The sequence below is a fragment of the Crinia signifera genome, chromosome 19 (assembly GCF_055691185.1).
Source record: "Crinia signifera chromosome 19, ASM5569118v1, whole genome shotgun sequence".
In the NCBI taxonomy this organism is placed as follows: domain Eukaryota; kingdom Metazoa; phylum Chordata; class Amphibia; order Anura; family Myobatrachidae; genus Crinia; species Crinia signifera.
This window is the reverse complement of record NC_139226.1, coordinates 38,805,609-38,823,257: the sequence shown is the minus strand read 5'-3', so window position 1 is coordinate 38,823,257 and position 17,649 is coordinate 38,805,609. Positions and strand designations below refer to the sequence as shown.

General features: G+C 47.0%; 1 protein-coding gene across 3 annotated transcripts in view; it reads right to left on the bottom strand.

The window, feature by feature from the left end:
* FUZ (fuzzy planar cell polarity protein) overlaps positions 1–17,649 on the bottom strand; it is a 129,226-nt gene that overhangs the window by 10,998 nt on the left and 100,579 nt on the right. The window lies entirely within an intron of this gene.

Here is a 17,649-nt window from a genome sequence, read left to right as displayed (position 1 = left end):
TGTCAATAATTTGATTCTGTTGACCTTAAGCATTGTCTACCTTTTACGCGTTGGTCTTTGGCCATGTCGATCTATTGACATAATGAATGTCAATCAAATAGTGTTGACGTATCATCCAAAGCCTAATTAGAATGTGTCCACAAATGTTATAAAGAGTAAGGAGAGGAGGCAGACCCTAAACTTGCAAGAAGGCATATGCTAACAGTCTGCTATAATATTATATTTATATCTATCTATCTATATACACACACACACACACACACACACACACACACGTGCACACAATTAATCACACTTATTCAGATCCATTCGCTAGAGGCACTTGTTCGCAATGGGGACCAATGTTTCTTTTATGCGCACTTCTGCGCTTGTTGCATGCGGCCATGACAAACAGTTTGTTTGCCGAGCACACGCAAGCAACCTTCCATGCAGGTGGGGGGTGGAGGGGGCATGAGGCAGCGGGCTGCCCCACCCCCATATGGGAACACTAAGCGTCACATGGGCGTTCCCATGAGAACACTGTCCGTTCTTACGGTAATGAGGCATGACAGACAGGCGGGGGGCGGGCAGCTGACATCACCGGATGTCAGCTGCCCGCCTACTTCCCCCAGAGCAGTCACGCATCTGTAAGGTTGCTCTAAGGCAACTTTACATATGCGGAAGCCTTTGCCATCCATTTGCATGCGCCTTGCGAATGGGTGGAGGTCAGCAAATCCGCAGCCTTGCGAATCAACCAGAATAAACCCCTCAACATCTAAGATGCCTTTAACCCTTTGAGTGCCATTTGTCCTAATATGTGTAAAAATTGCCAAGCAAACATTCGTATTCATCACATTGTCCTGTAATGTTTACCTTATATAGGAAATGTCATCTTTAAAGAATAAAAAAAATATATATTTGATTTTATATAACAAATATGAGCGACGTTGGCATTTTTAGTGGATATTTTGCACATCTTCCACAGAGATGTTGGCCCTCAAAGGGTTAAGTATGCAGATTTTACAAGGTGCCAAACACTATTATATCAGCTCCTCAGTTATGCTGCTGTAATTAGTGTTCATATAACAATTATTATTACCTTTTATATACATATAATAAGTAAGCAAAGTCTAAATATATCTCAATAATTTATTTTTCTAATAAACATTCTAAGCATAGCGCTGGGTATCGCTGAGCATCACTTCTATGGTTACTGTTGAAAACAGCAGTGTAACTCACATCCAGACCATGAAAGCTTAACCACTTACAGGCTGGCTGACTCCTCCCCCTTAATGATTGGAGCAATTAACCATTTCGGTGATATGTGTGTGTTATAGGGACAAACTTCTGTGTCATTTCCCTAGCGGCCTACAAAAAGTGTACACACTTTTAAGCTTGAATCAGTCCCAGGGCTGTGTTATATAATGATAATCGCAATATTAATTAAGATACTAAATATAAAATAAGATGTCTGATAGGAACGAAATAAAAAAGTGACATGCACTTGTTAGTAATATTACATTGTATGCGGGTATATGGCATACGGTGCGATGCGATTAAAAATTGTATAAGCCCCAATACAATTTTAAATTGTATAAGCACCTTAATGGGTGATTATAATGTGAAATGCACCCCCACGCCACCCCCAATATCAATGCCAACCCGAAGCGTGGCGAGTGCAGTGAGCCCGCGAGGGGTGGCGGTACGCGTCCTCCGACCTTTTCATACCCCCACTATCCACATCGGCGTGGAGTTGATTTTATATAGTGTGGCGAGCGAAGCGATCCACTAAGCCCGAAGCGTGGCTAGCGCAGCGAGCCCTGCGAGGGGACACATATTACTTCACATTCCGCGTCCCCTCGCCACGCTTCGGGCTCGGTGGCGAGCTGCGCTCGCCACACTATATTAGATCAACTCCACGCCGACGTGGATAGTGGGGGTATGAAAAGGTCGGAGGACGCGTACCGCCGCCGCTCGCCACACTTCGGGTTGGCGTTGATAGTGAGGGTGCTTTTAATATTGTAAGCAACCATTACGGTGCTTATACAATTATTAATCTTATTGGGGGGGCATTTAACATTGAAAGCACCCATTAGGGTGCTTATACAATTTAAAATCGTATACCATCGCATTGTATGCCATGTACAATGGTATACAATTTTAACAGTGTATGACATCGGGGGCCATCGCATCGCATGGCATACCATTGTATGCCTTATGGTATGCGATGCGAAGGGTGCCATGCTAGGAAACAAGTACCTATTATTCCTAGTGCCCATCGCAGTCATGCTTCTGTGTAAATTACAGGCAGTAGATAATGCTGCTCTAATTTCTAATACCCCATTTACACCAAAATACCTGGTCGGACCCTGGTCTTTAAGCACGGGGTATGAAGCTGGGTCCAACCCTGGAAACTCAAATTTACACAGCCCTATGGGCCTTATTCTGGTTCACTCCTTCTGGCAAATTACTTCTTAGATGGACAAAACCATGTGCACTGCAGGTGGGGCAGATGTTACTTGTGCAGAGAGAGTTATATTTGGGTGGGGTTTTACTTCAAAGTGAGATATATTGCAGTGTAAAAATAAAGCAGTCAGTATTTACCCTGCACAGAAACAAAATAACTCACCCAAATCGAATTCTCTCTGCACATTTTACATCTGCCCCCCCTGCTGTGCACATGGTTTTGTCCATCTAAGAAGGAATTTGCCAGGACTGAACCAGAATAAGGCCCTATGGTCCAGGTCTGTGGCATTTACACTGAACCTGGGGCAGCCCTGCTTTTCCCTATGGATGACATTAAACATGTCCATTTTAGGACTGATAAACTGCCAGCCAACCTCCCCTCAATGATTTAAAATAAAAATTTAAAGACATGACAAATGAGCACTGAGAAATGTTGGTTTAGAACCATGATCAAACAGAGGTATGTGTAGCTAGTAAGCCCGTTTCAAGTAAATGCTTCAAAAGCTAGTCTGCTCATTCCTCCACATATAATCGGTCTTGTCCTAACTCCTAAGTCTTTGGAAGTAATTTATCAACTTTATAGGAAGTTTGCGTAACACTCTGATCTCATATAACCCTTATTACATTCTCCTCCCTCTAGGCCTCCTAACTTGGACTACACCGCAACACAAATTGAAGCGTCATGTGGTCTCTGCTGCTACCTGTCTGCAGTGGATTGGAAGCAGCCGGCTTCCCCCTCTGCAATAAATTTTATTTTTGTTCTCTGTTATTCTTATCTTTTTTCTGCTTCTGGCCTGCTTAGTTGTTGTACATGCCAGATTATTTTCGTTCTTCTTATCTGTATGACAATTAAAATAGATAATAGTATTTGTTTAACTCTGTATGGATCCGTTTTATACTACTTAATTCCTATGATATTAAGACCTAATTGTATGTGTGTTTGTTCAGTGTGACCTAATCAATAAAACAACTTAAAAAAAAAAAAAAATAATAAAACCGGCGCCGGAACTCTCAAAAAATTAAGATCCTGATAGAATGGAATAGAATAGAATCAACTTTATTGGCCATGTGTGCTTGCGCACACTAGGAATTTTTGTGGATTACAGTGCAGCATCAAGCAGGGATGAAAAGGGGGGGAGGGAGACATTACATATATTGCATAAAGACATTACAAGCATTTAATTTCTAGATACGACTATGGTGGTCAGGTCGCCAAGTAGGGACATGTTGTTTGGCTGTTGATATTGGGATTGCATTCGCTTTGATTGGATTGTTCAGGTGATGGACAGCTAACGGAAAGAAGCTTCTTGCTGATCTGGACGTTTTGACGGGGATGGACCTGAACCGTCTTCTGGATGGTAGGATGTCGAACAGGTTGTGACCAGGATGCAGCTTGTCGTTTGCGATCTTCTCAGCACGTTTCCTTACCCTGGATGAGAACAGATCCCTTATCGGGGGGAGGTCGGTCCCTATGATCCTTTCCGCAGTCTTCACTACCCTGTGCAGTTTTTGTTTGTCGTTCTCGCTTGCGCCACCGTACCAGATTGTGATCGAGGAACATAAGACAGACTCCACGATGGCGGTGTAGAATACGCACAGCAGCTCCTGTGCGATGTTGAATTTCCTGAGTTGCCTCAGGAAGAACAGGCGCTGTTGGGCCTTTTTGATGTTTGTGGTTATGTTTAATCCCCATCTTAGGTCACTGGACATGGTTGTCCCTAGGAATTTGAAGGAATCAACCCGTGACACCACTGCGTTGGCTATTGTTAGCGGGGCTAGTGCATTTGGTTTTTTCCTGTAGTCGACCACCATCTCAACTGTTTTGGTGGGGTTTAGATTGAGGTTGTTGCTGCTGCACCACCACTGTGTCAGCTTCTCCACTGCATGCCTGTACGCGGTCTCGTCACCATCCTTGATTAGGCCAATGATAGTGGTGTCATCTGCGAATTTGATGATTTTCACTGACTGCTCAGCTGAGGTGCAGTCATTCGTGTAGAGAGAGAAGAGCAGAGGGGAGAGGACGCATCCTTGGGGGGCTCCAGTACTGATTGTTCGTGTGCTGGACGAGAAGGCGCCGGCTTTGACCACCTGTTCCCTTGCTGTTAGAAAGTCCACTATCCATGAGCATGTTGATCCTGGGACTCCTAAGGAGAGGAGTTTTGGCTGCAGGATGCCGGGAACGATAGTATTAAATGCTGAGCTGAAGTCCACGAATAGGACTCTTGCATAGGTGCCTTGGTGGTCGAGGTGTTGTAAAATATGGTGCAGCCCGAGGTTGACCGCATCCTCTACACTTCTGTTCGCCCGGTAGGCAAACTGCATGGGGTCAAGGTGAGAGTTTGTCACTTCTTTCAGGTGCTTCAGTACTAGTCTTTCAAATGCTTTCATGGCCACTGAGGTTAGTGCAATTGGCCTGAAGTAATTTAGGTCCTTCGTGGGTGTTTTCTTAGGGACCGGGATGATGATAGAGCGTTTGAAGCAGGCAGGAACCTTGCACAAGTCCAGGGAGGAGTTGAATATCGTTGTGAAGATGGGGTCGAGCTGAGCTGCACAGGTCCTAAGGCTGGATGGCGACACACCATCCGGTCCTGCAGCCTTCTTAGGTTTTATTCTTTTGAGTACTGCTTCTACCTCGCCTTGGTCCAAGTGGAAGGCCTGGGTGTGGTGGTCTTTGGGATGGAGTGGGGGAGGTACGGCCTGCTCAAATCTGCAGTAGAACTTGTTCAGGTCTTCTGCAAGTTCATGGCTGGTTTCAGACTGTGTTTGGGCTTTCTTGTAATTTGTTATGTTTTGCATGCCCTTCCATACTGCCGCAGGGTCCTTTGCTGTGAGGTTGTGTGTCAGCTTGTTTGTATATTCCCTTTTTGCGAGTTTGATACCCCGAGTCAAGGAGTTCCTGGCTTCTTTGTACTGTGTCCTGTCCCCGCTGCTGTATGCCTCCTCCTTGGCTCGGCGGAGTTTCCTGAGCTGGCTACCGAACCATGGCTTGTTGTTGTTAAAGGATCGGATTTGCTTGGTTGGTACACATAAGTCCTCGCAGAAGCTGATGTAGGATGTGACTGCATCCGCTAGTTCATCTAGGTCAGAGGCAGAGGCTTTGAACACCATCCAGTCAGTGCAGTCGAAGCAGGCCTGAAGCTTTGTTTTTGCCTCGATTGACCAGTTTTTGACAGACTTGGTAACAGGCTTAGCAGACTTTAGCTTCTGGATATATGTCGGAAGAAGGTGGACTATGCAGCTGTTGGAGAGACCCAGTGCTGCATGGGGTATGGATCGGTATGCAGACTTTATGGTGGTGTAGCAGTGGTCTAGCATTCGCCCCTCTCTTGTGTGGCATGTGACCTGCTGGGTGTATTTTGGGAGCTCCTGGCTCAGGTTGGCACAGTTGAAGTATCCAAGCACAATGAGCAGCGAGTCTGGGTGTCTAAGTTCGGTGTCCATTATAAGAGTGGCCAGCTGAAGTTGGGCTTCTGTTGGTCTTGGTTGTGGGGGGATGTATACTCCTACTAGGATAATAGAGGCAATTTCCAGAGGGGAGTAGAAAGGTTTGCATTTGATGGTAAGAGTCTCTAGTTGGGGGCTGCATGACTTGCCCAGGGACTTTATGTCTGTGCACCACCTGTCGTTAATGTACAGACAGATGCCCCCTCCTTTGGATTTGCCCGAGAGCTCTTTGTCGCGGTCGGCCCTGAAGAGGCCGAAGCCTGACAGAGTCACTGAAGATTCAGCAATATGGTCTTCCAGCCAGGTTTCTGTGAAGCATAGGATGGAGGATCTTGCAGTGGCCGACCTTGCATCTTGTATTAGCAGAGACAGCTCATCCATCTTGTTCGCGAGAGATCTCGTGTTTGATAGCATGATTGCTGGGAGGGCAGGTCTATGGCCTCTGCGTTTCCACCTGACAGCGACTCCGGCCCGGCAGCCCCTATTGCGGTTACTGCACCATTCGACCATGCCAGACTTCCCTGCTGGCAACAACTTTGCTGCATCCTTTCTGCACAGGGCAGCAAGGGCAGTGTGGACTGTGAGGGCTGCCAATCTGCCCACCTCCCGCTCCGTCAGGCCCATACGGGTGGTCTGCTCCAGGGGTGAGCTCCATTTCAGAAGGGCTTCTCTGCTGTGCTTCGTCACCACACTTGGCAGGGTCACCACACTCGAGGGGGTGGTGAATGAGGACAAGAACAGGGGGAGACAAGGGGAGACATATAGTTTGGTTGAGCTGCATAGCTCCAAGGCAGCCTTCTGCGGCGCCATATTTGTGGTATCCAGTATGTGGTATCCTGATGCCTGGATATCGACAGTCTGGATCCCATTCTGTAATATGCGGGGCTATGTAGTGGAGGGTCGGTTTTAGGCACTAATGGTAGAACTTTAGATGCATACACACTGTACAATTTTTTTGACCAATTTTGTTGAAAGACATTAAGGTACTTGTGTAGTATCACGGCTCCCACGATGGGCATCGTATAGGAAAAAATCGCATCGCATACAATGCGATGCAATTTTTCACAGAAATCATTGACGTGTTAAAATCATGTTAAATGCACCCCAAAGGGCATTTGTTACTGTACCACCCCCACTATGAACGCCAACCCGAAGCGTGGCGAGCGCAGCGAGCCCGCGAGGGGTGGCGGTACGCATCCTACGACCTTTTCATACCCTTACTATCCACGTCGGCGTGGAGTTGAGAATAGAAAGTGTGGCGAGCGCAGCGAGCCACCGGGCCCGAAGCGTGGCGAGCGCAGCGAGCCCCGCGAGGGGACATGGATAGCTGTGAATCCCGCGAGGGGACACGGATACCTGTGAAGGTATCCGCGTCCGCTCGCCACGCTTCGGGCTCGCCACACTTTCTATTCTCAACTCCACTCTGACGTGGATAGTGGGGGTATGAAAAGGTCGTAGGACGCGTACTGCCGCCCCGCGCGGGCTCGCTGTGCTCGTCACGCTTCGGGTTGGCGCTGATAGTGGGGGTGGTACAGTGTGAAAAAAGACATTTGGGGTGCATTTAACATGTTTGCACTAATTTAAATGCATTTGGATGCATTTGTGATCAAAATCGCATGCCATCGCATAGCATAGCATCGCATGGCATGCGATTTTTACATCAAATGCATAAAAAACCCGGAAAAATCGCATCGCATGCCATCGCATTCCACTACATATGGCATGCGATGGGAGCCTTGAAAGTATACAAGTACCGACATTTCCCTTGAACCCAGTGTCCTGGACGAAAGATGCTGACGACAGACGAAAGATCTAGCTACAGTTTATAGGCTCTTTTTGAAAGACATCCAAATTGAGCTGCATGCCCAGTTGACGAACAACCTTGATGAACAACTGGCGGGTATGCGCATTGTCATTCATCGTTCGTCAAGGTCACACTGAAAAATATTTTGACCAATTTCGTTCAGAATGGCCGAAATGAACGAAATTGGTAAAAAAAAAATTGTACAGTGTGTATGCACCTTTACAGTTAGGTTACGGGAGTTAGGGTTAGGCATTGGCTCGCAGGTTAGGTTAGGGGTAGGCTGCGGGGTGTGGGGAGTTAGGTTAAGGTGCAAGAATACAGGAGTTAGGGTTAGGCATAGGGATAGGGTTAGACTGGAGGGTTGGGGGAGGGAGGGGGGGTTTGCAGCATTGCCTGACCCGTCGGGATTCCCTCTACTCTCACCGCCGGTCATCCCTACATACCCCATAAAGACTCACAGACAATATAAAAAAGTGTCCTATATCATATTACTTATTACATTCTTCTTCTGTGTCCTAGTCACGTTTAGATGCCCGGCATGGCGTATTGAGGATCACTGTAGATGTACATCTGTACATAGCAGTGAGTGACATCCCAGACCGGAGGCTCCTCATAATGTACCTGCCATATCCCTGCATCTTCTTCCATGCCTTGTAAAACTGCTATAAATGTATCATCTCAAAATATTTAGGTGGGGAAGTTGTAGGGTGTATTATTATGATTATGTATAATCTCCTACTTCTAAAGCCATCTATTTATTTTTTTTCCAAATAATTTTTATCGAGTCAGCAGAATTAAATACAAAGGGTACCTCATATATCACAATGACAAAGAGAAAGTGACAGCATGTCATAAATAGGTACAACAGTTTCTCATCGGCCTAAGCAAATACCATACTGACATATTTTATAATAAAAGAATACAAAGCAATAAACAATACTTACAATATTGATAAACAATGGAGCACATACACAGGAGAGAACTCCCAAAAAGGGATACAAGGACAAAAAGGAAAAACTGAGTAGGGGGACACGCAGGACGGACACATAAGGGATAACGTTGAGGAAGAGGAGAGGGAAGGGGGACTAGTAGGATAGGTCGTGTAATTACCTGCTCATCAAACAGGCAGAGCTAAGGACAGATCAGTATAGGTAGGCAGTCCAAGGGGGAGATTATTTTTCTCTCTATACGAGGACCACTTAAACCATTTAATGTGAATAGAGTTAGCAGAGGAAGTATATTTACAATCAATGGTTTCAAATAAAAAGTGTTTGTGTATTTTGTTCACAATATATTGCATGTTAGGTATCTCTGGAGTTTTCCAAAACTGGCCTATTGCCGCTTTAGTGGCAATTAATATCTGGCCAACCAGGTATCTATCATCCCTCGTGATGCATGGGGAGAAATGGAATAAGGCCACAACTGGATCCATAGGGAGGGACTCTCCCACAACTTCGCCCAGAAGGACGAAAACCTCCTCCCACAGTGACCGTAGCTTTGGGCAATCCCCAAAAATATGTAGGATAGACCCGCCACAGCCACAGCCTCTCCAGCAAAGATTAGAAACCGTAGGCCATATTTTGTGGAGACGCCGGGGGGGGGGGTAAAGTATGCCCTGTGGCACAGCTTATAAAACATTTCTGAGTGGCTTAGACATTTAGAAACCTTAAAGCATGATAATGCGATAGCATCCCAATCCTCTTTGGTGAGGGCTCTGCCTAGGTCTTTCTCCCATCTAATATGGGAGATCAATTTATCTGTCGGAGACCCACTGGTTTGTTCTCTGTACCATCTGGATATACCTCCTTTATGGGTTTGAGAGGTCAACTTTATCTCCAGATGCTTAGGAAAGGTAGGCGACTTACCCAGCCTGTCAGTACAGGAGGTTAATCAATGACGCACCTGTAAGTATTTATAAAAGTCATGCCTCGGTATACCAAATTTTTCTGAGATCTCTGTGAAGGTCAAGAGTTGTCCCGATGGGCACAGATCTTTAAGAGAATATAGGCCTTTTGCTGCCCAGTTATCTAATTTCAAGTTGGGAATAAGGGCTTCTATCGATGTAATAGCTAAGTTCGGGCCAGGCTGTGTGATGCCCCCCGATTTTAGATACTAACTCGCGCCATACAGCCAAGGTGTCTCTAATCGCGGCGCCCGGTCCCTTCCAGGCACCTGCCCTTGTGGAAGCTAAAACAGATCTGCTAGGCGAATTTTAGGTAAAAAGGATTGTTCAATTATTACCCAGGGTTTAAGCTGCCCAGGAGCTAGCCAGTCTCTAGCCTGATCTAATAAGCAGGCCGAGAAGTAAGCTCGCAGGTCTGGGTAGGCCACTCCTCCAACTTGTTTAGGTAGAATAAGAACCTGTTTAGCAATACGAGGTCTAGACCCCTTCCATATATACCTGCCAAATAGTTTATTAAATAAAAATAAATACAGTTTAGGAGGAATTCTAGGAATAGCTCTAAATAGATATAGAAGTTTCGGGAGCAAAACCATCTTATACTGCTTTCACATTGCAGAAATGGGTAATGACACGGTATTCTTAAATGGGACTTAGCCTTGAGACCTTTCACATTGCAGGTGAAAACCGTTTTAAAAATCATTTAATACCATTCAAACATTCAACCCGTTTAACCCCCAAGGGACACGTTTCAAGCCATTGAAATAGAGCTGTTCAAACTGCCAAAAAAACGGCTTTAAAACGTGTAGGACTCTGCTTTTTAACCGTGTTGAAATACCGGTTAACTTTAACCGGTAAATCAACTCTGGCACTTTCACATTGCAGACTTAAACGTTTTAAAATGGAAAAAAAAAACGGCAATATACCGTTTTAAAAGTGCGATGTGAAAGGGGTATTAGATGCTGCAATGCGTCCCAGCCATGACACTTCATGTAAACACCATTCGTTAATCAATTTCTCAAACGCTCTTAAGCTGTGTACACACGGGGGCGATAGGGGCTATAATCGCTGGGAATATGGTCGCAGGCGACCATATTGCCAGTGATTGGGAGTGTGCCCCGGCGATAAATCGCCGGGTGCGCGCTCCCATTTTCTGCCCCATTGTAATCGCTGGTCGCAGGAGCTTGCTCCTGCGACCAGCTAATTAACTCTGCGGCTCCCCCAGCAGAGGTTCCTTTTCATCAGCGACTTCCCAAGCTCGCAGCTCTCTACAATATTGAAAACTCTGCGGGTATTGTCCGGCGCCTGCCGGCCCGGGACAAACCCCACTTGGTATACAGCAATGAGCGAGGGCAGTAGAGGTCCTAATCTGTGAGCAATTAATTTGGCATAAAGCTTAAGGTCAGTATTCAGTAGTGCTATGGGACGGAAATTTTGCACTGCCGTAGTGGGCTTGCCCGGCTTGGGGATTGTGACAATCTGAGCCTCCAGCATCTCCCTTGGGAAAGCACCGGTCTCAGACGCGGTATTAAATACTTGCAAAAGGATCGGCGCAACATCCGCTTTAAATCGCTTATAGAAGTCAGAGGGGTACCCGTCCGGGCCTGGAGCCTTGCCACTCGGTAAGGAGTCAATAGCCTCTTCAACTTCAGATAATCTCCAAGGAGAGCATAAATGGTCAATAACCACAGGCTCCAAGCTCGGAAGGGAAACACTGTCCAAAAACTCATTGATCTCCGAATCAATGGGCTGGGGAGTCTCCGAATCTAACCTCAAATTGTATAGTGTAGAATAATAGTCAGCAAAAGTATTAGCAATTTCAAAAGAGTCAAAGACTTTGGCGCCATCAGCGTTATAAATATTGTAAATTCTGGCCATAGCCTGCCGTCCCTTCAGCTTCCTAGCCAGAAGGCGCCCTGCTTTGTTACCCAGCACATAGTATTTCTGGTTTAATTTAAATAACTTTTTCATGACACCTCTGAGGGATAGTGTGTTAAGTTTTTCGCGCGCTGTGCGAAGGGACTCAAGAATTTGCCTATCTTTTGGTCTAGATTTATGGTCTGCCTCCAGTCTAATCACCTCCTCCTCACACTTCGTGGCCTCTTCCGCCTGCATTCGCCTAAGTCTTGAAGCAGCTTGAATGGCCGAACCTCTGACCACGGCTTTTAATGCACACCAATGATTGTAAGCACTAGTATCTTTCGGGTCATTGGTAGCAAGGAAAGATAGCAGGGAACTTTTAATGGCACTGCAAGAATCGGGGTGGGACAAGGCACATGCTCCTAACCTCCAGGGGCCAGGGGAGACTCTGCGGGAGTCCAACTCACATTTAATAAACAAAGTGGAGTGGTCAGACCACGTCATCGGTAAGATACGGGCCTTGACAACAGATACTAAAGTCCACTTATCAGTTACAGCTAAATCTATTCTAGAATAAGTACGGTGGGGATTAGAGAAGAATGTATAATCTCTCGTCGAGGGATTTTTTGTCCGCCAGGCATCATAGAAACCAAATTCACACAAGTAGTTGACGGAAGCTAGAGGATTGACCTGTAGTGGTATGAGAGTGACCTCCAGTGGGCTTAGATCTATCAACTTTTTCGTCAGGGACCATATTGAAATCACCTAGAATAATAACAGCACCCTTAGAGTGTCGTTCTACCAGAACACATAATTTTCTACAGAACCTAAGTTGCCCAGAGTTGGGGGCATAGCATGATACTAAAGTAACATCCGTATCTTCTAATTTGCCTACCAGTATAAGGTATCTACCCTCCGGATCTGCAAGCTGGAAGTCAACAGAAAGAGAGCATTTGGAGGAAACCAAAATTGCTACTCCTGCTTTTTTAAGAGGGCCGTTCGCAGCATAACAATGAGGGAACCTATTATCTGAAAATCTGGGTGGGGCAGATTTAATAAAACACGCAGACACAAAATAACGGCTCTATATAGAGTCGAAGTGGGGTTCCTGGTACAAGGCACCTCACCAAACATTTTAGGGGGAGGGTAGTGGCCTCTCACCCCACAATATCAACACATTAGGATGACGGATCTTTATGAAACTGCAACAATATTAGTACTCAAATATGGCAATTTTATCCAAAACACTATAAGCGCATATGAGGACGTGAGCGTAAAATGTTACCTCAACAATAAAGGCCCTTCTCTGTGAAAAACTATGACAAAGTCAACTACTTCATAGTAACTGAACCTCAGAAAAGTAGAAGAGAAGAAGATAAAACAAGAGCTTCACGCGCATAGTGCACACAAATGACAGCTGAGCAAGTAAGGAATAGCGCCTGGAGGTAAGAATCGGTCAATTAGTAGCCCGCTGCCCCCCTACTCCCCCACCACCGCCCAGTCCTGCTGAAGACGGCGATCAGGGGAGGAGGGGGGCGGGGGAGCAGACAGCTTCCACTTTTGCAGTAACCTCATGCCCTCCTCAATCCCAGAGATAGCAACGGTAGATCTATCCCTGGTAACCAGTAGTCTCGTAGGGAACCCCCATCTGACAAAATGTTGGCCTTCCGCAGTGCACTGGTTATTGGCTGAAAGGAGCGCCTTTTATTCAACCTGGCGCGGGACAAGTCTCCGAAGAGTTGGAAAGAGCCCAACGCATTGGCCGTGTCGGAGGAAGGCCTAGCCGCCTTTAGCAGGGCTTCTTTAATGTGGTAAAAATGAACCCGCATCAAGATGTCTCTGGGCGCATCCTCCGGTGCACTTCTGGGTTTAGGCAGTCTATGAATTCGGTCTAACAGGAGGTCTGTGTTGGCTGCTGAAGGGAGGAGTTTCCTGAAGATATCCAGGACAAAGTCGTGTAGACTACTATTAGATATGTTCTCAGGAACCCCTCTCAATTTCAGATTGTTCCTACGCGACCTGTCCTCCTAGTCGCCAACTTTGTCTCGTAAGGCCGCAACTTCTTCTTCAAGTGTTGCATGAGAATCTATAAGCGTATTGTGCGATTCAACAACTTCTCCCATTTTGGTCTCCAAATGATTGGTTCGGTCGACAAGGTCGTCAATTGATCTTTGGCAAGTTTGAAAGGATGCCCGAAATTCAGCCGTCACTTCCTCTTTGAATTGAAAGAGTAATTGCTTTAAGGTCCCGACCGTTAAAGCCGCATCGTCTTCACCCACTGGGGGGGGCTAGAGAGTCAGTGTGGGTGATCCGAGTTGGGGTATTAGCATTCGCAGAAGAAGGACGGTTAGTTGCCATTTCGATAGGTGGGGGTCCCTGCCCTTCCAAAAGTCTCGGGGACGGCCTGAAGAAGGGAACTTTTTCACCTTACTTTTTTTGGAAGGCATTTTGAAGACCAGTAAACCAGCAGTTTAGCGCGCACAGGAGAACTAGGCCTGCAGCAATCTAAGGATACAGTGTGATCCTCCGTGTGACCAGATGTAAAGGCAGATGGGGGACCTGTAAATTATGTGGTGCAGTCCTCAGTGAAAGATAGACATTGTGGGGTGTAGCACATTTATGCAGTTAGCATCTGTTCTTCTTAGATCTTATGGTCCCTGGCACACAGGGCTGCTTGAGCAGAGTTAGTGGGAAGTTGAGCCAGCAGCTTCAAGCTGGCGCAGAGCTGAGTCACCTTGTTGGGAGTCCCTGCTTCAGGTGCTTCCAATATGGCCGCCGGGTACAGTGAGGCAGTGTGATGTATAGGGGAGTGGAGGGATGCCACCTCCAATATGGCCGCCGCTGTCTGGCCTCACAGGCTCGCCAGGAGGTGCAGGGACGTCCGGAACCCCAGCCTCAGGCCACCCACAGGGTTCCCCAAAGGGCCCCAGAAGTGCCCCTAGCAACTTGCAGCCCCAGCGACCAACCTGGGCAGCGAGGAAGCCCGGCCGCGGCTGCTCCTGATAACAAAGATGGCCGCCGCTAGCACTGAGGGCAGCCCCAGTGCCTCACAGTTCCCGGGAAATAAGGTACCATGGTCGGGGGAGGGGGGTCCCGGAGCTCACCCGGGGGTCTGTGTCACAGGCAGGCAGCCCCAGACACCGCTTCTGTCTTCTCCCGCGGCTCACCTCTGCAGAGCTGCGGCGGCGGGTGCGCGTCTCACTGCAGGTCCCAGTCCACAGGAGGAAGTAGGCCGCAGTCCGCAGAGACCTGTAGACGTGTCTCCCGACTCCGCGGCTGTCACCAATCAAGTCCCCCAGGCAACAGAGAGCAGTCACGGGGGGAGAAGCACCAACAGGGACGGTAGGGATGCCCCCAGGAGGTAAGATATAGGGTAAAGAGGCAGGAGCGCACAGAAGATGCGTCCGTCCTCGTCTTCGGCCAGGCCACGCCCCACAAAGCCATCTATTTATAAGGGGGTAGTCAACAATTGGCCCTCCAACAGCTGTGAAACTGCACAATCCAGCATGCCCCGTCAGTTTTTGCATGCCTTAACAGCAAAACTGTGGAAGGGCATGCTGGGATGTGTAGTTCCACATGCTGAACACCCTTACTCTAGTTACTGTACTAAGAGGATTAACACCATTTACAACTCACAGTAATATTGCTTTATGATGCAATAAACGTTACTAGAAGGATAAAAGAATCTGATAACAATGAGGAAGCTCTTCTTACTGAAGGTGTAACCTAAATATAGAAACAGCTCCATGGATTACAGGAGAGACGTCACACTGTCTAAGGACTGGGCGCAGTGAAGAGTCAAGTGTCAAAGTACTGAAAGGTATTACATTTCAACTACATATAGTCATCCCTTTATCTATAGCTTATTGCTTACTGAATGGAACATATATACTGTTTTGGTTGCGACACTTGTACGGGAGAAAAGGGATTTCTCACCATTTTGCTAAAAAGGAGAATAGAAAGTAATGTAACACTTTTATTCTCCTCACAGAGGAGTTCCTTTTATAATGTTCTCTTCAACCAGTTATGTAGGTATTCACTAACATGTCTGCATCTGCTGTTTGCATCCATGACCCAGTTATTATGCACTTGTTAAAACCCCTTCAAAATCACGGCTTCTGCAATGTACTTTCACTTTGAGCTGTGACCGTTTTAAGCCCACTAATACCCCATTCACACCGGCCTTTTTTCCCAGGTTGGCCCCCGGGAACAACTCGTGTAAAGTGCTGGTGTGAATGGATCCCAAGAGATATTCCCCTGCATTTCAACCCTGGTAGCTACCAGGGTGGGTCCCGGGATCTTCCTGGGTTATGGTGCGGTGTGAATGGGTAGCCCGGGTCGAGCAACCTGGGTCCTGTTCAAAGTATGGGGGAGGCAGCGCTGTCAGCTCCATGCGCTGCCTCCTCCCTGCCCCTCCACGACGCACATCCCGGCATGCCCTGTCAGTTTCTGCATGCTTTAACAGCAAAAGTGTGGAAGGGCATGCTGGGATGTGTAGTTCCACATCAGCTGGAGGGCCACATGCTGAATGGGTGTGGTATGGTGGTCTGACAATTGGGATCCCGGCCGTCAGTTTTCCTACATCGGAATCCTGACTGCCGGTGCTCCGACAGGGGGGCAAGCGCAAAAATGCCCCTTCTCTCCACCCCACCATATGGTATTCGGACCCTGGGTCGGCACTGTCTAGGTTGACAGTGACTAGGTCAACACCTGGAAATGATCGACATACCGTAGGTCAGCAGTGACAGAAATCCGACACATGCTTAAGGTCGATATGGACATGGTTGACACGAGATTTTCACTTTTTTTTTGCTGTAGACCGATTCGGTTCATACTTTACCATTCAAGTGGGCATAGAGGGAGAATATAATAGTGTGCCGGGCGCAGCGAGCCATGTGAGGTGTCGCGGTACAATTATACGGTGTCCATGTCAACATTTACGCATAAAAACCCGTGAAAAACGTATGTCGATCTTGTGAGTGTCGACCATGTCCATGTAGCCCATATGCTTGTGTCGACCTTCTGTCAATGTCGACCTATGGTATTTGGACTATTTTCAGGTGGCGAGCTAGTCACAGTCGACCATTAGTGGCCGACCTAGTGACTGTCCAATGAGACATTGCCGACACACTATACTGTAACCGTCCAAATCTTCTCCTACCTCCAATCTCTGTCCGCACAGCTCCCTCTCTCCATATCCAGAAAGTTTGAAACAACTCAGTGTCCCTGCAAAAATTGCTTTCACTTTCGGTTAAGAGTACAAACATGGGGGGCGGGGGCAGTGTCACAGAGGAGAGCTATGGACACTGGTGGGTGGGGGGCTATGCCACTGGGGATCTGTTTCCTCTAGTGGGTGATCAGAATCCTGATGGATCCTAGTAAGCATTTAAACCACAACCTTAGACCTAACCATAACCATCCAACCCAGCCCGCGTAACCCCCTCCCTCCTCCCCATCCCTCCATGCCTAAACCTAAAAGTAACCCTAATATTTATAGTTGGGATCCATCTGCATTGTGGGCATTGGAATTCCACGGCCAGGATTGTGACAGCCGACATCCTAATTACGTCCTCTATGGACTGTGACACCACATCCTATGTATTTTTTCACAATAAAATATTTCAGTACATTTTTAAAAATATGATCTGAACTGGATTAAATGGACATGTAAATTCCTGGGGGGTTGGGGGATACAATATGCAGAGAAGAAAAAATGAGTCGGTTCAGTGGATAAGGATTCCCTATGTGTAACTACCTGAAAAACAAATAAAACTAAAGCACTTATGTAAATGTGTGATTAACGAGCCCTTCTGTAGTTTTCTAGAAATCTGCAGATATGAAGCTATTAGCGCTGAAAGGTTTAGTTACGCAAATGCTTACGTGACAACATTATCCGCTCTCAGTAATGGTTCAAAGCACCACAGTTAAAGTCGTCATCTTCACCATTGTTATTGGCACTGGAGTATATATTTTCCAGATCACTCTCCTGAGCCTACACTGCACACTACAGGCATCTCTACTATTACCTAATAACACTGTCTCTAGTTGCTTACTAATGGTGCCCATACATATATGCGATCGGATGCGAAAGCCTCTTGAGGTGCCCAAGTCCAAATGCCAGATGTTGCATGCCATCTGCAAAGAAACATTGGGTGCTGGAAGAGAGCTCACGGCGATGGAGTGCAGCTCTGTGAAG